Here is a 15,536-nt window from a genome sequence, read left to right as displayed (position 1 = left end):
TAGAATAGAATAGAATGTGTTCTGCCAATGAGCTACATCCCCAGCCAGTCCCTCTGGTTTTTCTAAGGCATAGGAGTGTTTCATTACTGTTCTGTGAGAGGTCTCTTCTGTGACAATAGGGAAAACAAGACACACCTGTAAGTCCCAGGAAGACGTTATTAGTTAGTCTCTAGTAAGAGCTGAAAAATCACGAAGGTAAGCCTTCATACCACTGAGTGGCCTCTCCACAGGCTAGGTAGACAGTATAAGCATTTCCTACAGGATGTGATGACAGTATTGAGGGCAGAATTAGGGAGTTGATGAATCTAATCACCCCAGCATAATGGTACAGACATCAAATTCAGCAGATGTGCAATGTGCAGCTGATTCGAAAGCATTGAGGGCGTCAGTGGGAAACACCTCTAACAAGGCAAGTGTACTGGCCAACCACAGCGGCCCTCAATGGGCAATAACAAGGGATGCCTGCCCTGTGGGGAGATGGTGATATGTGTTGAAGTGGAAGGGACCAGCCATGACTATGTACAGGCACACTATTTTCTAGAGAACACTTATTTGCAAGGAAAAGTCATTCTATGTCAACAAAGGCATGTTAGGCATAGAAGGAAAGACTCATTTTTGTCATAGTTGTTGCCCAAATGAGTAGCCGTGACCAGCAATAGGACAAAGTCCATGTATACTGAGTAGCAGATTCTGTACAACGGTTCATTCACACATTCTCTGTGTGGTCACTTCTGGGCACTGAGAATGAGCAAGGGGGCTCTACTGAGCCACACAATATTGCCAGTCTTCCCTCTGCCATCTTTACTGGCGACCAGAGAGTAGAAAGTCTGCTCCTACTTACATGGTCATCTCACTGTGTCCTTTCCTCACTCTGTAAGTTCAAAGTCTCCCATTAAATGACCAGTGAGCCAAAATGGGCGGACACCTGTTTTTATACTGTTAAGTTTGTCTTTATAATTTCAAATGTTTTGGACATCACACAAAATGTAACTTGTGTGTAGGAGACACTGGGATTCAGGTGGCTTTATTCCCTCTGTAGGTAGTGCCTGATTCTCCTAACTCACAGCTCCTTAATGCCACTCCCGATGCCTGCAAGGGCCCCACTGTCATCTTCAGGTACTGGATTCATCCCACAAGTTTCATTCAAAATAGTCTCTTCTGGGCTGGAGAGAGGCTTCAGCAATTATGAGCTTCACTTCTCCTGGTTTGATTCTCAGCACCCACAGGGTGCTGTGGGCACCAGGCATGCATCTGGTACATACATATATGTGTAGGCAAATAATTAATTTTAAATCATCTTTTCCAAGCTGCCACTGTCCAACCCAACAGAAACCCTGTCTGTACAGAGCTCCTTCCTAATTGTTGCCACCGTGTGTCAAGGCCTCTTTGAGGAAAAAGCCGTGATCTGGTCACTATGTGCCATGCCTTCCCTAACACAACTATAAAAACTGCAATGAGGGGGATGTTCAGAACGTCCACCCATTCTCTTCCCCAGCTCCTACAATGTTGCTTTACCTTTACTGAGCCTTCTGGGTCCTCTAACTACCTGGGCATCTTTTGTTCTAACACCTCAGCTTATGACACAGCAATCCAGCCTATTTCTGGTCATTAACCTTAGATTCCCCATTCTTTTGTCCTTTATTCACTCTTAGAGTTAGATCAATCCCCCAACCATATATCCATCAATTCTTCGATGGAGCCTTCTACCCCGTGGATGCTCTTCTCTCTTTCCTACAAGCCTTCTGACCCACTGTCCTGCTTCCACCATTCCCTCCTCACATACTATCTACTCCCTGAGCTCTGACTCCAATCATCTATTTTCTACATAACCACCATTCTGCAGGCTCCATACTAGTGCATCTGAAAGCAACATTATTGACTTAGCAGAGCTCATGAACTCATGAGGAAAAGCCAAGCCTTGTGCATACCTAACCGGCAGCTAAGCACACAGTGAGTACAGACATGTTGGAAAAATGAATTCCAAATGTTCTGGATGGCAAGGCCCGGTATAACTACTGCTTACTAAGAGTGTCTCCCTCAGAATGGATATCCAATTCACGAGGCCTAAGCAGATTGTTAAATCTCATGCCAATCACCAGGCTGGATGGCACTGTTACAGCTATAAATGATGCTTTAGGACTTTAGGACTATCACGGTAAATAAGTCAAAGTTTCAAATCTGTCTTCCATGAATTTTTCCTCTGATTCAATTTATACTCAAGAAAAAAATTTAAATTATGTTTGCATTTTCATAAAGCTCCTATCTCTAATGACAAATCCAATATAGGATACAGGAATGACAATGTTTAAGAGCTTCTGTGGGATTGAAAAATATCATGATGCACAAAACCAACAGGTATACTGTGGCTTCTCCTTACATAAAGACTAAGGGGCAGACAATCTATCTCCAGTTAGGATGTGGTCAGACACTTTTTTTTTCAAATGAATATTAATTCATTTATTGTTCAATGATTGGGGAAAAGAAATTTGGGGAAAGGTATCTATCAAAGTTATACAATGTTAATACATTTATTATCATTTACAAATTCCATCAAAGGTTTTGAAAATGAGAAGGAAATTTTTATTCTGAGAAATAAATGCATAAGCAAAAGGGAAAATTGCATAAATCAGGCCATCAAAAAGGTAACCTTTCCTTTATTCTGAGTGAAGTACATGATGCATCCAATTCAGATTTATATGCTGTAACCTGACATATCACATTAGAAAATGAATATATAGGCAACCGCTTGTCTTTGCCACGGTATCAGTTGCCCAGAACTAATTATACCCATCTAGTGTCTATGGGAAATCTGTTTTAGGACCCCTCACAGATACTCAAATCTTCAGATGCACAAGCTCCTTATGTAATAGGCATTGTACTTGAATATAACCTAAGCACATCTTATAATTTTAAACTATCTTAGATCTTTAGAGTAATTAACTAATGGCAAGGGAAAATGTGTATTCTCAGTTATGTCCTAGGCTGACTAAATCCACGGAGGTAGATTCCTGCAAATGGGGTATGGTGTTGGGAATACGTTGAATGTCTGTTTTCCCTAAGCTACATACTTTCATACTTGATCACTCTGACAACATTTTAGAATGTGATGCCTAAGTTCTGTATCACAATACCTACCCTGGGAAAACAGTGGTTAAAGTTAAAGCAGCACCTGACTCAGGTAAGGATGCCAAGAAGGTCACAGGTCGGTTCTCCCCAGAATTCTCTCCATTCCTATCACCAGTGCCTAAGGCGATTGATATCCGCCATCACTACCTCTATAACCTCTAACATGGGGTTCTGGACTCCTGTCTTAATCACTACAGAGAAATCTGCATGGTCTGTTAAATACATTAAGTGGTCAGGAACTTACATGGTCTAAGATACCAGGTTTCACAGCAGGGAATACAAGAATGTCGTATTGCACTGTCTCAGTTTGGTTTCTATGGCTGTGATGAAGACCATGACCAAAAGCAACAAGGGGAGGAGAAGGTATACTCTGGCTTATCATTTACAGTGTATCAGCTAGAGAAATCAGAGGGGGAACTCAGGGCAGGAACTCAGGCAGGAACTTTATAGCATAGGTCATGGAAGAACGTGGGTTACTGCATTGTTCCTCATAGCTTGCCCAGTCTGCATTTTAATAGCACCTGGGACCACCAGCCCAGGACTGCACCCTCCAAGTGCACTGGGACCTCCCACATCAATCACCAATCAAGAAAATACAGCACAAGCTTGCCTACAGCTTGCCTATGGGCCAATCTGGTGTGGTTCTCAGTTGAGGTTCCCTCTTCCCAAATGATTCTAGCCCATGTCTAGTTGACATAAAACTCACCAGCACACCCACCAAGGCTCCCTTGGTCCTTTGTCACTTAGAAACTGATTTGCAAGACAAAGAAAAGGAAATAGAGCTTCTTTTCAGTGCCACTTATCACTGGCTCAGCACCCTAATCCAAGCACCAGACATCCTTAGAAGTGTTTTAAGTCTTAGAGTCTTAGTTAAGTCTATGCAAACAGTTCTCCATCAAAAATCCCCTGGAACATGAAACTCTTCTGGTCAAAAATGTTTCAGGGAAGGGAACAAACCCATGGACAGAAGCTCCACTGTCAGGAATATGTTCCTGTCATTTCTAGTCTTTAAAACAATCCTTTATATACATCTTAAAACGATCTGTAGTTACAGTGTTTAAGCTCTGATGTCTACACTACATTAACAACTTGACAGGTAACATGGAACAACTAGTGTGCACCCTGTATACTACACTGCTGTTATCTTTGTCTTTATATACTTATAATTTTTTTTAATGGCTAAAGAAGGCCAATTAGGCTTACTTAACTATTCCCCACTTGCCTAATAACAATGCTTGATGGCCATGAATTGTTTTAAAAAGAGTTATTTACAACTGAGCCAAGAGGAAAGGAGTCCAGCTGGAGATGTGTGTGTCAGGTAACAACACCGTGGAGACAGACAAGCCAGTGCGGGTGAGGTTTGTCAGCACCCTGCTGTTCCGTGCGCTTTCTTTTATTGCTTTTATACTTATGCTCCCATTTGTTGCTGTCCTGTCCCTGCACTAAATGTAACGTTCAGCAAGGCTGAGGCTTGCAGTCAAGGCTGTAGACATGGGACCTGGATCTGCCCAAGCCCTGTTTACATCTGCAGCCTTGCACCAGCTTGCAGAGGACAATCTGCACGGAGCCTAGGAGGCGTGGGGGTGGGGCGAAAAAGAGAATGAAGAAAACTAAATTTCTCTGACCCATGGATAAGCTGCTGTATAGTTCTAAAAACTGATGAAAACCATTGCACCTCCTCCATGACCCCAAATAAGCCCCAGTGTCATCCCATTTGTGGAGAAGCATGAAAACTGTTCTGAGCCAGTTATTGCTGCCTCTCTCGATAAGCCCAAGACTCATTTCTATTATGATCCCACGGCTGCGACCTGGAGGGTCAGACATGAGCAGGGCGGCTTGATAACTCCCTACTTTCTACATCTAATTTAGCACCTACTGTAAAAAATCCTTTGTATCAGCAAGGCAGCCATCACTGATCTCTCCCTCAGACCTATCACACCAATAATACGGCGTCTAAAATTCATTTCAGGGGTGGCTAGGCTTTTTGACCTATCTTCTCTTCAAGTACTATGTCAAAAAAAAAATAGAGTTATTTTTGTTTTATATATTAAACACACATTTTCTTTTATCTCTGGCCTTTATGACAAAGGGGTCTTTACTCGATAACCAGAGGACAATTTAATAGACAGCGCAGTCTGCTCCATTGTCTTGTTTTTATGTCAATTCAGAAATCAGTCAATGCTTTTTCATGTTGTAGATCAGGGTTCCTACACAGAGGTCCAATAGATGTAAATTCTGAGGCTGACCTTTGCCAGGCAGAACTGCAGCTACCAGAAGAAAGGGCTCAGGCGCATGTGTGTGTAGTGAGGGTGAGGCAAGGAAGTTAGAAAAAGTACAAAGGAGAACAGACTGCTAAGCTTTCCCCTGTGCCATTCAAACCCAACAAGAACGAGTCCCATGCAGCTCATGAAAGCTCACTGTTAAGAGCACTAGCTGTTAGGTGCTGGCACTAAAGCCTACAGGGATGTGCCTAGGTCTCTGGTTCCCAAGGCTTAGGATTATAAGCCTTGGAATCTGGAAGCTCGCTTCTTAAGTCTGAGGTGCTCCTTACCCATCTGTGATTTCTATTTGGAGCAGAAGAATGCAGAGAGCCATTTGCAATGAAGCCATTAATAGTAGAGAGACGCTAGGTGTTCCCCAGCCTATTCAACCTAGCATCTTCCCAGTTTGTTACATGCATGCCCGTTATCCCTTACTATACCAAAATGCCTGAAGATGGTGAATTTTAATCATAGTTTTTGGGTGATTGAGGGCATGAGACTGAGGGCCGCACCACATAGCGACAGGAAGACAGGTTGGAAGCGGCAAGACGAGGACCTCCCACTAGGTCACACCTCTTCCTGTATTGCTGAGATTGAGCCCAAGGACTCACACATGCTCAGCAAGCACTCTACTTTTGAGCCTAGTCTATTGGGCTATCTTTCAATGGGTCTACCACTTCAGCACCACTAAACTGAACGCCAAGTCCCCAGTACAGGGATTCTTATAGGGCATGTTCAAACTGCCACCCACAGCTGTGTCTAACCCACACTTCAGGTTGAAGAGGCTGCTTCAGCACAGACTAGTTTGTATATACTATTTGTTTTCAGGAACTACTTATCTTAATACTCCCAAAACGTGTGTTCATTATTTTCTGATTGTGTGTGTCTGTGTGTCACTGTTTAAAATCTCTTTATATTATCACTTAAGTGTTATATGAAATCTTTTCTAGTGTTGGCTGTTCATCAGACATAAGACTTACATGCTACCTAGTGTAGCTATCATTTTGTTGATGATTTCTGTGGCTGTGCAGACCATGTTGTTCAGTACTGCCCTATTTCTTTTCAGTTTTGAAGCCCAAGTTTCCATGTGGAATTAAAAAAAAAAAAAAAAAGAAATGCCAAGATTTTATGAGGAAGCCTCTGGCCTCTGCTTCATCTGGATCTTGGAGCCTTACCACCACCTCACTCTCTGCAGGTACTTGGGGTTAGGTAAGCCATGGATTCAGTCAGATCTCTTTTTATGTGGGAACCTAGCTTTCTCACAGTTACTTATTATTCAGATTACCCTTTTCCCATTTTGTCCTCTGGTGCCAAGGTTGAAAAGGAGTTCACCATATGCTTGGAATTATCTTTCAACTCTCTTCTGTCTGATTCTTCTATGAATCTGCTTTTAAGCCACCATGACAATGTTGCTATTAATAAAACTTCATAACACAATTTTAAAACAGACTATGTGGTGCCTCTCTCTTTCTCAGAATTGCTTTGGCTATTCAGGGTCTTCGTGATTCCACATAAATTATTTAATGAGTTTTTCCATTTTTGTAAAGAATACCATGAGGGGTTTAACAAGGATTGTGCTGAATTTGTGTCTGATAGTTTTGAATCTTTGGAGAATATTGTCATTTTAATAATATTAATTATTTTGGCTTATGAACTTTGGATTCTTATATCTTCTTCAGTTTCTTCTATTGAAGTTTTAAGTAGGTTTGTTCTACCAACATCTTTCACTTCATTGTTTAACTTTATTCTTGACTATTTCTGATACTGTTACAAAAAGAGACTTTTCCTGATTTTTTGTTTCCAGCTTGGTCGGTATTTTCATATGGCACTGCAGTGGGTTAGTGACTTGAGTGAATTCAGTTTGAGGATTTATAACTGCATTTCACACAGAGGGTCACATCATCTTTAAACAAAAACTTTTTTTTTTTTTTTTTGTTTTTTTCGAGACAGGGTTTCTCTGTGTAGCCCTGGCTGTCCTGGCACTCACTTTGTAGACCAGGCTGGCCTCGAACTCAGAAATCCGCCTGCCTCTGTCTCCAGAGTGCTGGGACTAAAGGCGTGCGCCACCACGCCCGGCTAAACAAAAACTTTCTTTCTGCCTTCTTTTATGTCTTTACTTTTCTTGTCTGATCATTCATTAGCATTTTCAGTGACATAGAAAATGACAGAAGTAGCCATCTTTGTCATGCAGCAGATATTGAGGGAAAGGCTTAGTGTTTTTTCTGTTACAAGACTTGCCCCCCCCCTTTTGGGTGGGTATTGTTGTTTGTTTTTGATAAGTAGCCTTCATTATATTGAGGATTCTCTTTGAACTCATAAATTGCTGATAGTTCCAAGTAGCTCTTGTTAATCAAGCAGAATCCATGAACTTGTCCGATGCCTTTTGTCATCGAGATGATCACAATTCTTCCTGTATTTTTTTCCACTGCTGCCTGCATCACAATCATTAAATTACAACTATTAATCCAGCTTCGCATGGCCGGGACCAGTTCCACCGGGTCATGATGTACAATCTTTGTAATATGCTTTGAATTTGACTTGGCAATATTTAACTGAAGATTTTCAGAACAATGCTAACAGACTGTGGTTTTCTTTCATGATTTAGACGGCAATATAGTGTTAGACTTGTGAAATACATTTTTTTTTTTTTTTTGGATGGAGTTGGAGCTGGATATGGTGTCCTAGACCTGGGACATGCTGGGCAAGCACACTACAACCCCAGCCCTTCCTTTTCATCTCGGGAAGAAGAGTCTTTCAAAGCTCTCTGGCTGGTTTTATTTGATCTGCCTGCTCTTAAGGTCTGGCACACAGCTGTCTCCTTTAGCACACTGGAGGTCTGCTCACCTCTTATCTGTGCTAAGCCATATGCTTCTTTTCTCCTGTGTCCTCTTCCTTCACCCGCTCTCTTATTGGATGATGCCCAGGCTGTCTTTAAAAGCTTTCTGATAAGTGCACAGAGTCATAGACTGGGAAGCATTTTCTTAAGCATTGGTCATTGAATGTTCTTTGGGTGCTGTCCAGAAGTCTGAGCCACTCTGATCCCTGAGCCTTTCAACATGAGCTGGTTCTTCTCCCTTATCATGGTTTAAGTCTGTTATAGATTCATGATTCAGGCCTGTGGTGGCCACTTTCAGTCATTGGAAGTACTTTTGAATTATTTCATTATTTTTATCGTCAGTCTGTTTAGAATGCATGTTATTTGAATGTTGAATATTCTAACAATATTTTCTACCTAATTTCATTTTATTCTATTTTCTAGGTACATTTTCTCTACTTTGTCTCAACTCCATGGTATTTTCCTCTTTTGTTACCATGTTTGCATTTTTAAGAGTTCCCCTTTATCTTCTAGAGTATTATTCAAATGGTGCCTGCATCTTGTGTCATGAGTTTAATATTGATGGTAGTTCCTAGCATTGTTTCCTCTACTTAGAGTCCTGTCTGTTTTCTCTTCTTAACCACTCTGGGCTGTTGACACTAGTCTTTTGCTTCTTATCAGCTATTAACTTTTCTGAGATGTCTGACAGTCCATGAATGGTATTCATGCTCAAAAGTAAGGGACAGAAAACAGCGACTGGCACTTCCAAGACCACACTCAAGCTTGCTGTGAAGTTCTCTATGCAGGGATCCGCCTAGATGGCTTACCTCTAGAACGTCTATAGACAGTGTTTCTTAGTACTGGGCTGGCCAGCTTTCCCAAAGAGACAGTTTTAAACTCTTCTTAGGAGGGCAAAGCCACATTACTGACAGTGTTCTACTTGCTTAACAAAAACAGCATTCTATGTTTAGATGCTGACTGGAATCTGCTTGTCCTCAACCATATCCAGTGTCCTTCCATCTATAGATTTTTCTACTGTCACCTCATGGGAATACACAAGCCACCAAGTTTCCGCTGGGACAGGGGGAAGGATGTCACCTAGAAGCCAGAGATGGAGGTAGGTGGAAAGAAGAATCTAACTCCTTTATAGTTTACACAGTTTTTCTTTTTTTTATTACAGTGTTTTCTCTTACAGAAGTACCAGCTAATTCCCTAACCACGTGAATAATCCCCAGCATCTGTCTTCCAGCACTGATGACAAATTGGTTGCAATACTCCCAAAGATACAAAGAAGTACAGATGCTCAAGTACCTTATACAAAAGGTGGTAGCAATTGCATTGAGCCTATTTAGCCTACACAGGTCCTTTGGTATACTTTAAAATGAATCTCCTCTTGTTTACTTACAATACCCAATGCAATGTAAGTCCTTGGTAAGTAGAGCTCATATTGTGTTACTAAGGGAATGAGGACAAGGGATAATGTTGGTTTGGTACATAGGCATTTTTCCCTAAATGGCTTTATCCATGGATGGCTGAACCTGTAGATGTGAAGCCCATGGTGAAGGGTGCTGTATATGAACTGGTACCTAAGTCTCTCTTGGCCAGTCCACTCTGTGGTCAAGGGCTCATCCACTTTCCAGCTATCACAGTGCCCCTGACTCTAACTTATCTTTATGAGTTAATAATATATGCAACAAGCCTTACGTGGCAGTTATGATAAATTTTATAAAAGAATAGAATCAGATCTCTCTTTTTATTCACTGAAGAATCCTTAGGAGATGTTTTAAAGCCCGATAGTTCATATATGCACAACAACCTCATGAATTCCTTTAAAAATATCCAGTATAAAACAAAATGAGAATCCAGCACTCCATGTCACAACCAGGAAAAACAACAGCAGCAGCCTGAGGAGACTTAGGATTGGGCTAAAAACCCTATTTTTTGTACACTTTATTTTGCAGCCTGCAGAAGAACCAAGCTCACGACCTACAAGGAACACTTTATACCAGTAAAAGGGCACCCTGACAGTGGCATGATATATTTTCATTCCTGGTTCCAGAACTAGCTGGATCTTACATGGGAACGTTCCTCCCATTTCTTTATATTAGTTTTCCCTAAAATAACAAGTTCAAAGCACCACAAAGTCACTTGAGAGGATACTTTTTGATTGCACAGATACCAGAGGTTGAGAGGAAGGGCAGAAAAGAAATTTAAGATGGAAGGGAAGTATTTCTGACTCGAGCAGCATGCAGCTGACACCAATTTCCACGCAGCGGAGTTAGTTGCGAGTCTCACTGAACATCAGGAGAAAGGCTTCAGACATGACCTGTAAATTCTCCTCCAAGTGGAGATTTTTATCATCCATAAATCTACCCAGCTTCGCTCAACCCACATACGTTTTTGATCTGCACAGTTTTGAGGAGGACGGTTCTCATGTATTATCCACTGCCAAGCAAACGCACAGGCTCTTCAGTGAGGTAAACTCTGCCTTTTCTAACTTTAGCTTCCTTCTCTGTGCCTAAGTCTAAATTTGAGCTATTTTATTTTATTTTATTTTATTTTATTTTATTTTTAAAGATAGGTTCAGGCTTGAGAACTGTTAAAAATAATTCAGAAGTTTGGAATAGATTAAAAACTAAAGTGAAAAATGTCTTAAATTGCATGACTGTAGCCACTAAGTAGCCAGAAAGCGGGACTGGGACATAAGTCATTGAGCTATTTTGGTTTTTGCAGCCTCACCAACTCTGTCTTCTGTGACACACTCAGGATTGACAGCTCTTATCCAAACACGGTAAAGCTGAGACAGAGAATCCAGACAGCACTGCTAAGCAGGTGACCAATTTAAAGTCACTAACAGAGGGTAGAAGGTCATGACAACCTCTGGATGTACTGCTCTGAGGGTGGACCTTCACCATTACTCAGACAGGCCCACGCATATAAACACATCAGCATAAAGCATAGAAGCATAGAGGCTATAACCTTAGCCTAACGGTGAAGGGAACTCAGGCTCACACTGAGAAAGGAAAAGCTTAGGAAGGGCCCAGGTTGAGAGAGATGACAGGTTGTTACCATGTGTAACAAATGACCAGGAGAACACTGCTGCAGACACTGGTGAGATTTATGATGGAACCGGAGAATAAATTGTTGATTAGGTAAAACAATCACAATTAATGCGAAAGTTCCCAAATTCTATTAAAACATAATTACCTGAGGTTCCCCACCTTAGAAAACGTCCACTAATTACTACAGACTGGAGTTGTCTGTTGTCTATACAGATTGTTCAGGGAAAAAGTATGGCTGTGTCTCTTACTGTCTTCTCTTAGGAGGGAAGTGGAGGAGCAACAACATGTGGAAGATTCAGAAGAAAGATGCTTGTGTGCACACACATGCAAAAGTAGACATGTGAGGACATGCGTAGCAAGATGCTGAAAGAGCAAAATTGATGAATCTTGGGAGAGTGGCTGGAGGCCACACACCTTAGTCTCTTCTACACACCTACAAGTATTCTTGGCAGTTAAAAACAGGGCCAGTGAAGACACTTCAGCAGGGGACTGTGCTTGGCTCTGTCTCTGGAGCCTGTGTGGTGGATGGACAGAACATCTCGTGAGCTGCCCTTGGACCCTCACCTTTGTGCTCACACACATGGGCCTATGGACACAGACACCCGTGCACACCAAATAAAACCACAAAGCGTTAAAAGAGAATTTAAAAGCATTTCTAAAACCACACATGAGATTGCCCTACCAGGACATAATTTAAAAGTCAGCATTTTCTTTTCTAAAATTTTTGTAAATTTCTGGAATGAATATTTTACTTGCTTTTTATAACAGCACAGCACAAGGGGGCAGAGAGAATACTGTTGCGGTCCCAGCTTTCTACCGCACTGTGAGGCAAAGCAACTTGGTGACACTGAGCCCAGTGAACCGCTCTGCCAAGCAGAAACCTTAAATTCCTGCAAAGATGACAAGAGGCAGGACACACCTGCAACCCACACTGACAATCCCATAGTGTACACTTCCACCTCAACCCTGCGACTTGCTGTTATAGAGTGCACTGCTGTGAAGGGGAAAACTAAGGAGTCAGGACCCATATCCAAGGTGAGAAGACATGGATAGAACAGAATCACAAAAGATGAATGTTTACCACTTGGTTTGATTCTCTTGTCTTTAATTATGAAATAAACACAATTCTAAGGAGCAAGAGTTAGAAATGAGCTTCATGCTACATTACCAAATCGATTTCTGTTGCCCTGAATGTATATTTAACATCAGCTCTAATTCTTGAAACACTTCTAATTCCCCTGAAATAATACAGAATTATTATTGAAGCATACTTATCACAGAGAAAGAAATTCAAGATCAGAACCATAAGACAGCACCATAAGCTCCTTTTCCTTAGAAGTTAGTCCAGAGTCTCATCTCCTCTAAAGCCATTGTTGAGGCAATAAAAATGAGTTCACATTGAATATTATAATTTTAATAAATCAGGTTCATAAAAGACACAGAAGAATTATATAGACCCTTGTAATTTTTCTGGAACTTATACAAAACAAGGCACATAATCAAACTGAAAAAAACAAAAAAACAAAAAACAAAAACCCTAGGCTGAAATATAATAAAAATGACTTTTCAAAGGGCGGGATTTATATTCTCTATATAAATCCAGTCAGTCTTTCTTAGTTATAACACCTTCCACTACAATTCCTAACACAGAAAACACACATGTAGCCACATATTTTATCACAGCCATGGTAATTAAAAATTCCTAAAAGCAGGATAAAAATTAATGCCAAAATAAAAACAAAATTTGAAGAAATAAGTTGAACATAGTATGTAGGTTTTGTTTGTTTTGCATGGTTTTCTTTAAGATCACAAAGTGGCTAGATATAAAATTAATTCAAATCAGTAGCTTTCCTTTATACATATGATAAATGGGCTGAGAAGGGAAATAAGAAAACAATACCCTTCACAATAGTCACAAATAATATGAAATATCTTGATGTAACTTTAACCAAACAAGTGAAAGATCTTTATGACAGACTTCAAGTCTCTCATGAAAGAAATCAAAGACCCCAGAAAATGGAGAGAACTCCTATGCTTATGGATCTGTAGGATTAACACAGTAAAAATGGCCATACTTCCAAAAGCAATCTACAGATTCAACACAATCCCCATCAAAATCCCAACACAATTCTTCAAAGACATGGAAAGAACAATTCTCAATTTCACATGAAAAAAAACCAAAAAACCCAAGATAACAAAAACAATTCTTAACAATAAAAGAACTTCTGGGGTAATCACCATTCCTGACTTCAAGCTGTACTACAGAGTTTTACAGTAGTGGTAAAAACTGAATGGTACTGGTACAGACAGTCAGGTTGATCAGTGGAATAGAACTGAAGACCCAGAAATAAACCCAAACACTTATGGTCACTTGATCTTTGAGAAAGAAGCCAAAAATATACAATGGAAAAAAAGAAAGCATCTTCAATAAATGGTATTGGTCTAATTGGCAGTATGTTTGTAGAAAAATAAAATAGATCCATATTTGTCACCTTGCACCAAGCTCAAGTCCAAGTAGATCAAGGACTTCAATATAAAACCAGATACACTGTCTCCAATAGAAGAGAAAGTGGGAAAGAGCCTTGAACTCATTGGTACAAGGGGAGATTTCCTAAACAGAACTCCATGGCTCAGGTTGTAAGAACAAGAATTGATAAATGGAACCTAACAAAACTGAAAAGCTTCTATAAGGCAAAAGGACACAATCAATAGGACAGCCTACAGATTGGGGGAAAATTTTTCATTAACCCCACATCTGATAGAGAGATAATATCCAAAATATATAAAGAACTTAAGAAGCTAACCTCCAAAAAAATAAACAACCCAATAAAAAAAATGGAATATAGAACTAGACAGAGAATTCACAACTGAGGAATCTTGAATGGTGGAGAAGCACTTAAAGAAATGTTTAAAGTCCTTAGTGAACAGGGAAATGCAAATCAAGATGACCCTGAGATTTCACCTCACACCAATCAGAATGGCTAAGATCAAAAACTCAGGTGACAGCACATGTTGGCTAGGATGTGGAGAAAGAGGAACACTCCTCCACTGCTGGTGAGATTGAAAGCTGCTGGCATAACCACTCTGGAAATCAATCTGAAGGTTCCTCAGAAAATTGGAAATAGATTTACCTGAAGACCCAGCTATACCACTCTTAGGCATATACCCAAAAAGATGCCCCACCATATCATAGGGGCACATCCACTATATTCATAGTGACCTTATTTGTAACAGTCAGAAGCTGGAAATAACCCAGATGTCCAACAAACAATAAATGGATACAGAAAATATGGGCTCATTTACATAATGGAATACTATTCAGCTACTAAGAATGAAGACATCATGAGTTTTGCAGCAAATGGATAGAACTAGAAAATATCATCCTGAGCATGGTAACTCAACAAGACATGCATGGTATGTTCTCACTGATAAGTGGCTATTAGCACCCCCCCCCCCCCAAGTACAGAATACCTAGGATACAATTCACAGAACTCAAGAAGGTTAACAAGGATAAGGGCCCAAGTAAGGATGCCTCAATCCCAGTTGGGAATGAGAATAATCATGGGAGGCAGAGGGAGAGAGGAATCTGGGTGGGAGGGGGGGAGGAAGAGAAACATGACCAGGTATTGGGTGGGGGAGACAGGAGAGAAGCCCTGATGGCCAGCAGAAAGAATTGAAATATCCAACCTTGGGAGGTGAGAGGTGGGAGGAACCTCTAGAAAGTACCAGAGACTTGGGAGATGAGAGACTCTCAGGACTCAAACGGAGGGACCTTAGATGAAATGCCCAACAGTAGGGAGAGGGAACTTACAGAGTTCACCTCCAATAGAAAGACAGGGCATCAAGTGGAAGGATGGGATTGCCATCCCATAGTCAAAAACAATAACTCAGAATTGTTCCTGTCTAAAAGAACTTCAGGGATAAAAATGGAGGAGAGACTGAGGGAAAGTCCAGTGACTGGCTCAAATTGGGATCCATCTCAAGGGGAAGCTCCAAGGCCTGATACTATTACTGATGCTACGGTATGCTTACAGACAAGAGACTAATATGTCCTCTGAGAGGCCCAACAAGCAGCTGACCATTACAACCGCAGATACTTATACCCAAACATTGGACTGAAGTTGGGGACCCCCGTGGTTGAATTAGGAAAAGGCTGGAACAAGCTGAGGAGGAGGGCAACTCCATAGAAAGACCAGCAGTCTCAACAAACTGGGGACCCCTGAGATCTCTCAGATACTGAGCTGCCAACTAGGCAGCATACAGGAGCTGGTC

At 41.0% G+C, this 15,536-nt stretch overlaps 1 protein-coding gene and 1 long non-coding RNA gene across 4 annotated transcripts in view; one reads left to right on the top strand and one right to left on the bottom strand.

Annotated features, from left to right (window-relative positions):
• Window positions 1-15,536, bottom strand: part of Cdkal1 (CDKAL1 threonylcarbamoyladenosine tRNA methylthiotransferase) — a 561,841-nt gene that overhangs the window by 131,655 nt on the left and 414,650 nt on the right.
• On the top strand, window positions 6,506-10,350 carry LOC110308089 (uncharacterized). 3 transcript variants are annotated; one of them, XR_015045454.1, is made up of 4 exons: window positions 6,506-6,596; window positions 9,174-9,319; window positions 9,398-9,633; window positions 10,164-10,350. It is a non-coding gene; the product is annotated as an uncharacterized LOC110308089 (long non-coding RNA). The 3 variants fall into 3 exon arrangements; XR_015045455.1 differs by lacking the exon at window positions 9,174-9,319 and having other exon boundaries at window positions 9,383-9,622; XR_015045453.1 differs by lacking the exon at window positions 9,174-9,319 and having other exon boundaries at window positions 9,383-9,633.

This window comes from Mus caroli, unplaced genomic scaffold (assembly GCF_978045245.1).
Source record: "Mus caroli unplaced genomic scaffold, Mus_caroli_1 scaffold_15, whole genome shotgun sequence".
In the NCBI taxonomy this organism is placed as follows: domain Eukaryota; kingdom Metazoa; phylum Chordata; class Mammalia; order Rodentia; family Muridae; genus Mus; species Mus caroli.
This window is presented reverse-complemented; position numbering and strand designations above follow the sequence as displayed.